The following is an 8,619-nucleotide window of genomic DNA, read 5'->3' as shown; positions in this document are numbered from 1 at the left end:
CTGAGATGACCCAGCGAAGACCCAGGTTGTGGTGAACTGACCAAGCCTTACTTCCCGGAAACAGTTGCAAAGATTACGATTGGTCAAAATTCCCAAATCTAATACAAACGGAGAAAAAAACGCATGTACCATCCGACATCCGGGAATCCGAGCACGTTCTTCCGCAGCGACGTCTCCATTGTGGCCCTCTTTTTGCCCGCCTGCCGTGCTGCTCCCTAACTGAAGTGTGGCAGCGATGAGTGATGAGCCAGTGTTTGGGTTAACGACAGGGATGGGGTGTTAAACCTGAAGTGTTTAATTAACCCCACAATGGGCCTGCCTGTCAGCCTGCGCCCATTCTCTCTTGATTGAGACTTCAGCTCACCAACGGCTACGCACGCACACACAGCAAATCACAAGCAAGTGTGCATACAAACTCACATGAATGCACTCAGGCACATAAGGCCTTTTCACATAATAGCAGACGTACACACCAGCCCAGGAGGGGAGGGGAGTAAAGTGATAATGCTCCGCCACTAACGCAAGATTGCTTTTTTTCTCCCTCTCCTTCTCTAAAGTCCATTTTCTGGGTCACTGCATTGCATTCATTACTGTCTTTGAAGACATTGGCCCGGGAAGGAATAATGCTTCTCTTTCACGGAGAGCGTCTAGAGTTGTGACTACCCCAGAGTCAGCACTAGAGGCTGGGAGTGAGGAGAGCAGGGCGGCCGCGCAGTAATATGTGACATCTTTATCTAGTTTTAATTCCAGTCATAAATATTGAATGCTTTATTTGCTCATCTGCAGCTGCCTCAGCTCAGCCGGCGTTCCGTCTTTTCCATCCGGTGCACGTCGTGTTTCTTGTGCTTGCTCGGGGGCAAACTAAGAAGCACTTTCCCCATTTCCAAATCAACTCCGAAGATCAATTTCAGAAGAATGAAACGTTAAGCTCTGTGGATTAGATAGCAATAAATTGGTTTCCAATTTGCTAACCACTTCCTCTATAAGGCCTTAAAGGAGACTAAATGCTAGACTGGCTGAAACCAGGTCCAAGTTGTGGAGCGGGAAATAAAATGCATTCATGGATGGATTTTGCACTTCAATCTTTCATATGTACACTATTATTTACTTTTTACCACAACTGTATAATTTCGGTTTAATTTGTTCGTCTTGCTGACTGATATATTTGCTCATTTGTATTACGGTATTATTTTACTTAATTTTACTGAAAAGACTTCTTGATATAAATTGAAATGGTTTGAGTTTTAGAAAAAATTACAAATGACATCTAAAGAAATATATTTTTCTCAAGTACAGTCGGATGCGGAGATTATAATTCATGCGTTTGATACCTCCCATCTCGATTACTGTAATGCACTACTCTCCGGTCTCCCGAAGTCCAAAAGCAAGAGCCTTCAGCTGGTACAAAATGCTGCAGCGAGGCTTTTAACTAAGATAAGAAAGTTTGATCATATTATCCTGATTTTACATAACCTTCTTTGGCACACTGTTAGCTTAAGATGTGATTTTAAGGTTCTGTTGGTAGTATACAAAATCATGCATGGACTTGCTCCCTCATATCTTTCAGATTTAATTTTCCCTTATGTTCCGGTTTGGAGCCTTTGCTCTGAAAATACTGGTCTACAAGTGATCCCAAGAGCCAAGAAGAGATCCGCAGGTTCGAGAGCTTTCTCCATTCGGGCCCCAGTGCCGTGGAATGCTCTTCCCCCTGAGATTTGATCTGCAACCTCAGTGGAAATGTTTAAATCTAAGTTTAAAACACACTTAAATTCCTTAGCATATGAATAACCTATATTTTATGTTGACAATATTTGTGTAGTATTTGCCCTCATGTAGGTTTTAGATCACGGGATGGTGTCATAATAGTCTGTGGTTTGCAATAATCTGTGTTCTGTGCAGCCCTTTGAGATTCTTTGTGATTAAGGGTGTCACAAATAAACATGACTTGACTACAGTAATCCCTTGCTATAATGCAGTTTACTTTTCATAGTTTAGCTTTTCCAGGATTTTCATTGGTTTTGTCTTCTGCATTTTGATTGGTTAAACAGTCCCCCGATTATTATTATTTGATGGTCTAGTAGTCTATATTAAAACAATTTGTATACAGTACTTTTATTTTCTAAACAAATGATTGAGCCTGTTAAAATGGTTTCTTCATTGGTTTTAGTGTATAATAGAATATTCAATTGTATAATAATCGTAAAAAGAATAAAGGTTTCAAATTCACAGATTATTTTTGGAGTGTAACCCCTGCAAAAAAACAAAGGATTAATGTAGTATTTTCAGTTAAACTATTTTTTTAAATGAATTTAAGAATAAAGAATAATAAACGGATATGAAAATATTTCTTAAAATACATTTTAAGGAGTAATAATTCAATTAAGATAAATAAAAATCTGTCCACAATATTTATATCACACAAAAAGTTTTGATGTTAACAACCAGTTGGTACGTACGTACATAAATTTAAGACAAATTATATATTTAATTTGGCCAAGGATTTAACTCACATAAATACGAAAAAAAATAATAATGAGACAAAAAAAGGAAAACAAATATGCTCATGTTAGATATATAAAAAAATTTCAAAGACATTTTTCAAAGACAATATAATTAATAAAAAATCCATGTAGTTAAAAGGTCAGAGGTTGTCATTGGAACCAATTTGAAACTTTAGAACACATCTATGTGACTATTTCAAGTATTTAATCTTTATTGCCCAGAAGTAGAAGAAGAAGTAGATTTTGGTGGGTTGATTCAAGATGAAGCAATATGAGAGTATCCATATTAGTGAAGATGAATATTCATATTAATGTATATTATTAGTTTTATATTGATATTGTATTCACTTCAACTATGGCCTTTCCACATGCATCTGAAAACAACTAAAGAAGGGCTATTTAATGTTCGTTTTGATTACAACAGTAAATATGGTTAGTGTTAATTCATTCTAAATTAGTAAAAAAATAGTTGCAACTAATATCCAGTAGCATTATAAAACAGTTCATCCGACTTCCTCTTTTCCTCGTTTTCCCCAAGAATTGCTATCATTAAAAATAAAAAACAAAAAACAGCCTCATTACAGAGCACAACACTAAAAGTTAATTGTGAGAAACTGCAAAACCATTTCACAAGGAAAAAGCATAATATAAAATGTGGCTTACTGTGAGGCAAGCTCTCTCTTCCGTCATATCTCCTTGACTTTTACCATCTGACCTATTTAATATTTAAGATATACCGCACTTGGCAAAGAAGACATCCTCTGTAACCTTTCACACTCTTATTTAAGGAAGCGCAGCATTTTCTTGTGAGAGGACCTATCTGCAGTCGCCCGACAGGGTGACATTGTCGTACGGAGCACCTTGGGACTCATCTGCACCCCTGGGTGAATCAATAGGTGCCATGTGACAGCGGCTCACCCATCAAGTGGCGCAGTGATGGGGAGTACTGCTGGAAATTTGCTTAAAGCCTACACCAATTAACTTCAACATGACGGATCCAAGCAGCCATTGCTGCCGCCTGTACCACTCTGTGGGCTCAGCTGTTGGACTGCTTCGATCTATCGTGTATGCACACAAGCTTCAACCCGTGTGTAGTTGTTAAAGCGAGATGCCCGTGCACGAGCCGGCGGGGGGAGTAAATCTGCAGTGATTCGAGCTCTGCTCGCTCGGCTTCTTAATGATGATGTCAATCTGTGGAAATGCATGCACACATTGGAGCTGTCAGGGCTTCATCAATCACCAAGGGGTTTGTCAAAGGAGCCCACGCCTGGATTAACGAGGCAGGAACAATGACGGCGGCCCATTTGCATAGAAAATTACCCTGAAATCTAGGAAAGCGATTGTGATTCGGACTAGAGGCCCTCAATGCAGATGTTAGTGATATTGTCAGTCTTATTATTCATGACAAAGTTGGGTCATATGCATCAGTGGTCGGCAACCACAAGACCGCGGACTGGTACTGGGGCCGCACCAAATGAAACAAATGGCCTTATTTTTTTTGGTTATACTATATTTATTTGTTGGCAGCACGGCGGCGCAGTGGTTAGCGCGTGTGCGGCACAGTTCTGAGGTTGTAAGATCAAACCTCCAACGTGGAGTTTGCATGTTCTCCCTGTGCTTGCGTGGGTTTCATCCGGGCACTCCGGTTTCCTCCCACATTCCAAAAACATGCATGTCAGGTTAATTGGCCGGGCCAAATTGTCCCTAGGTGTGAAAGAGCGAGCAAATTGTCTGTCCCTGTGTGCCCTGCGATTGGCTGGCAACCAGTTCAGATGGGATGGGCTCCAGCACCCCCGCGACCCTACTGAGGATAAGTGGTGCAGGTAATGGATAATGGGTATATTTATTTGTGTATCCACACTTTTTTTTACCCAAAACAAAACTCAAACTTTGGGTGCGCGTTATACCAAAGATTTACGGTAGTAAATCACTGGACAGTGATTGAACGGTTGACAAATATTGCTGAACTTCTTTTTCCCAGCTTTTGATGTAAAGAGAATAGGGGGGGGGGATTTTGTAGAGGTTTATTGTTCTATATTCTTTATCAATTGTCCATTATCCGTTATCGGTCAAATCATAATACACTACAAAGCCAAGAGGCCGAGACACTTGCTCCCAGCCAAGAGGCTGAGTCAAGGTCCTAGCCACAGGGCCAAGCAATGATCAGTGCGAATGCACCGTTCCCGGAGGTACTGCAATACCGGGCCGATGCGTGGAGTGGACAGAGCCAGCTCTTATTCCATCTCCCAATTGCAAAAATCAACGTTCACATGAGCACAATGTACTAAGTACTCAGTTGCAAACATAGTACACGATCCATCCACCACATAAAGAGAATAGAACCTTAAGCGCAACGATGAGGGTTTTTTTAAGGGTTATTGTTCTATCTTCGTTATTAATTATCCATTATCCGTTATCGGTCAGTTCATAATACTCTACAAAGTCAAGGAGCCGGGACTCTTACTCTCAGCCAAAAGGCCAAGCTAAGGTCCTAGCCCTAAAGCCTTGTTGTGATCATTGCGAACGCACCGTTCCCGGAGGTACTGCAATACCGGGCCAATGCATGGAGTGGACAGAGCAAGTTCTTATTCCATCTCCAGATTGCAAAAATCAAAGCATAAAGGCAAAGCTAAGTATGGGGTTTTTAGGGTTTTTTAGGGGTTATTGATCTATCTTCGTTATTCATTATCCGTTATCGGTCAGTTCATTATATGCTACAAAGCCTAGGAGCCGGGACACTTACTCTCAGCCAAAAGGCTAAGCTAAGGTCCTAGCCCTAAAGCCTTGTTGCGATCATTGCGAATGCACCGTTCCCGGAGGTACTGCAATACCGGGCCGATGCGTGGGGTTTTGGGGTTTTTAAGGGTTATTTATCTATCTTCATTATTCATTATTCATTATCCGTTATCGGTCAGTTCATAATACGCTACAAAGCCTAGGAGCCGGGACACTTACTCTCAGCCAAAAGGCCAAGCTAAGGTCCTAGCCCTAAAGCCTTGTTGCGATCATTGCGAATGCACCGTTCCCGGAGGTACTGCAATACCGGGCCAATGCGTGGAGTGGACAGAGCAAGCTCTTATTCCATCTCCGGAATGCAAAAAAGGCACCAAATCCCAACTACTAAACCATTCGAATTTTAGATGTCAAATGAAAAGACATTCGATTTTATCTGATCATCACACTATTTTAACTCACGGAGCCACTTTATACAACATAGTAGTGCAGCATTATGGGAATTATTTCAACCAAAACAACGTGGTACCGTGAGTAAAAATCGTGTGATATCAGAACAGTTGTAATGCCTTTTCTATTTTACTGTTAACTTGTATCAATTCGAATAACTGCTTATAAGTTGATTAATGGTATCTGTATAACGACGTTGATGTTGACCTGGGCTGGGATAACAACCAAACATGGTGCACCTCCTTTTTAAAGCAAATTGATCATTGGTCACTAGTTGAAGCCTGAGCAACATTGATGCCATCATTCCTTGAATCCATCAAAATGGCCCTTATTAATGGTATTGTTGGCTACATGAAAAAAAATCCATGTCCAAAATTAATTTTGGGGGAGATTTTATAGATAGGGTTAACTCACACATGCATTTAATATCTCAAATGAGTTTTAAAAGTACAGTATACAGTAGATTTCAGAACAACAGTTTTTCCCAAGTGATTTAAGATCTAGAATGAGTACTGATGATGATGGGTGCCGCCATGCTGTACTTGCCCAAGACACATCATAGAAAGTGGTGCCTTTACAACCTAAGTGGTTAAGGTATCAATACTCCATGATATTGTAAAAACGGTTAATATGTGTGTTTTTAATAAATAACAGATTAATCAAAAATAAAAAAACAACTTGAAGAATGCTTCTTGCTGTATATTGGATGATGATTTTCAAAAATTGAACAATAAAATGTGAACTATTTAACAACACAGTGTGATGTCGTCTTTAGTGATGATCTTTTGTTGCAGTCTGTATTCAGAACACATAACGGCGAGTTGTGTCCACCCCTCCTTTCTTTACTTTCCTGCCTAAATGAGACAGTGATAAATCCGTTGGGTTTAGGCTTGATTTTTATGAACTCCGCCAAGAATGCACACAGAGTCCATCTTCGGATGGCGCGCTCCTCCCTCTCAACTCGTGCCATTGTCATGAGGAGGAGACACAATTGTTGAAGCTACATATTAACTCAGCCTGTTGTTGTGGCCTGTTCGGCGCTGTTACCATCTGGTTCCCTTGCCCACAGACAGGACAGTAAAGGTCATGTGTTTGTGGTTTTATTTTAATAAACATATTTTCTGCATTATATGGCAAACTGTCAAAAAAATAACCATTTGTAATACAAAAATCATCAGATAAAATAATATAAAAAGACTGTATTAGATAGATAGATAGATAGATAGATAGATAGATAGATAGATAGATAGATAGATAGATAGATAGATAGATAGATAGATAGATAGATAGATAGATAGATAGATAGATAGATAGATAGATAGATAGATAGATAGATAGATAGATAGATAGATAGATAGATAGATAGATAGATAGATAGATAGATAGATAGATAGATAGATAGATAGATAGATAGATAGATAGATAGATAGATAGATAGATAGATAGATAGATAGACAGACACTTTATTCATCCCCGTAGGGAAATTCACGATATTAAAAGTACTGTGAGGGCTGGGATACACAAAAAAATAGCATTTCTGTGATTTGATTGATCAGTCAGAATATATCACTGATCACAATTGACAAAATTGAATGCAACGGTATCAGAACCCGGATTGCGGCGGGATGAGCACTGGATCCTATCTCTTGGGCTATGGATAAGAACAAAACATAAACAGGCATTAGGTTCTATGACATCATCACACTATTTTCAGTTATGGTGCCAAAATGTTGATGTTAATATTGGGTTGGACCGTGAGAATATTGTCAGACATTAAATCAGTTGGGGGGCCAATGAAATACAGTATTGTATCGCCGACATGCAACTTCTTTACGAAGAGCATGAGATTCTGAACTGAATGAACGTGAAGGTATTGTGAGAAATGATTCAGTTTTTGGAATTGAATGAAGAGAAAGGAGGTGTGGTAAATAATTCAGTCGTCCTGAAAGATATGAATAAACGCAGGGCTGCATATATTCAAAATATTGGTCACTTACAATGCTTAGTTTGAGCTGAGAACTATCCATCCATCCATCCATTATCTGCACTGATTATCCTCAGTAGGGTTGCGGGGGTGCTGGAGCCCATCTCAGCTGTCTTCGGGCAGTGGGCAGGGGACACCCTGAACTGGTTGCCCTGACAGTTGCAGGGCACAAAAAGACAGACAACTCACTCACTCATTCACACCCAGGGACAATTTGGACCGGCCAATTAACCTAACATGCATGTTTTTGGAATGTGGGAGGAAACAGGAGCACCCGTAGGAAACCCACGCAAGCACGGGGAGAACATGCAAACTCCATATAGGAAGGTCCGATCTCATGACCTCAGAACTGTGCCGCACATGCGCTAACCACTGCGCCGCCGTGCTGCCCGAGCTGAGAACTCATGAAACTACATTTTTTACCATATTTTAATCACTTTCTCTTTTCTCATTTCTTTCATATAATTACTCACATTAGTACTGTGACTGAAAATAGTGTGATAATGAGATAAGACCTTATTTCATTTCATGTATCCTCTGTATCCCTAGTGGACTAGTGGATAGGACATGACGCTCTACCTGTCATGCTCCGGATTTGATTCTTGTAACATCCAAGGTATTACATTTGTGAATAACAATTCATGTCCCTAGCGGTGTGGCGGTTAAGATGCGGTGCTCCTACCACTGCTTTTTAGTATGATTCACGTTGCCACCATGGTTATTCCATTTTGGTCAGAAATACAATTTGTGAATGGTCAATAATTGCATAAATATGCTAGTACATTTAACATTTTGTCCTCATACAAGGCGAATTATAAGGCGCACTTTCAAATTTTTAGTAGTTTTTTAGGGTGTGATCCTTATAGTCTGGATAATAAGGTAATTAACAGATTTTGACTTTCTCTCCAAGGGAGGACATCCTGAAAGTTTATTTTTGAGGGACAGTAATGT

At 39.9% G+C, this 8,619-nt stretch overlaps 3 pseudogenes; all 3 read right to left on the bottom strand.

The window, feature by feature from the left end:
- Positions 1 to 4,668: 4,668 nt before the first annotated feature.
- Positions 4,669 to 4,843, bottom strand: LOC148361677 (U2 spliceosomal RNA; annotated as a pseudogene).
- Positions 4,844 to 5,019: 176 nt separating this feature from the next.
- On the bottom strand, positions 5,020 to 5,270 carry LOC148361676 (U2 spliceosomal RNA; annotated as a pseudogene).
- Positions 5,271 to 5,510: 240 nt separating this feature from the next.
- On the bottom strand, positions 5,511 to 5,660 carry LOC148361675 (U2 spliceosomal RNA; annotated as a pseudogene).
- Positions 5,661 to 8,619: the final 2,959 nt, after the last annotated feature.

Source organism: Urocampus carinirostris, chromosome 8 (assembly GCF_059441175.1).
Source record: "Urocampus carinirostris isolate Australia breed hairy pipefish chromosome 8, RoL_Ucar_1.0, whole genome shotgun sequence".
NCBI classification, from domain to species: domain Eukaryota; kingdom Metazoa; phylum Chordata; class Actinopteri; order Syngnathiformes; family Syngnathidae; genus Urocampus; species Urocampus carinirostris.
The sequence above is the reverse complement of the archived record's forward strand: the minus strand, read 5'-3'. Positions and strand labels throughout refer to the sequence as shown.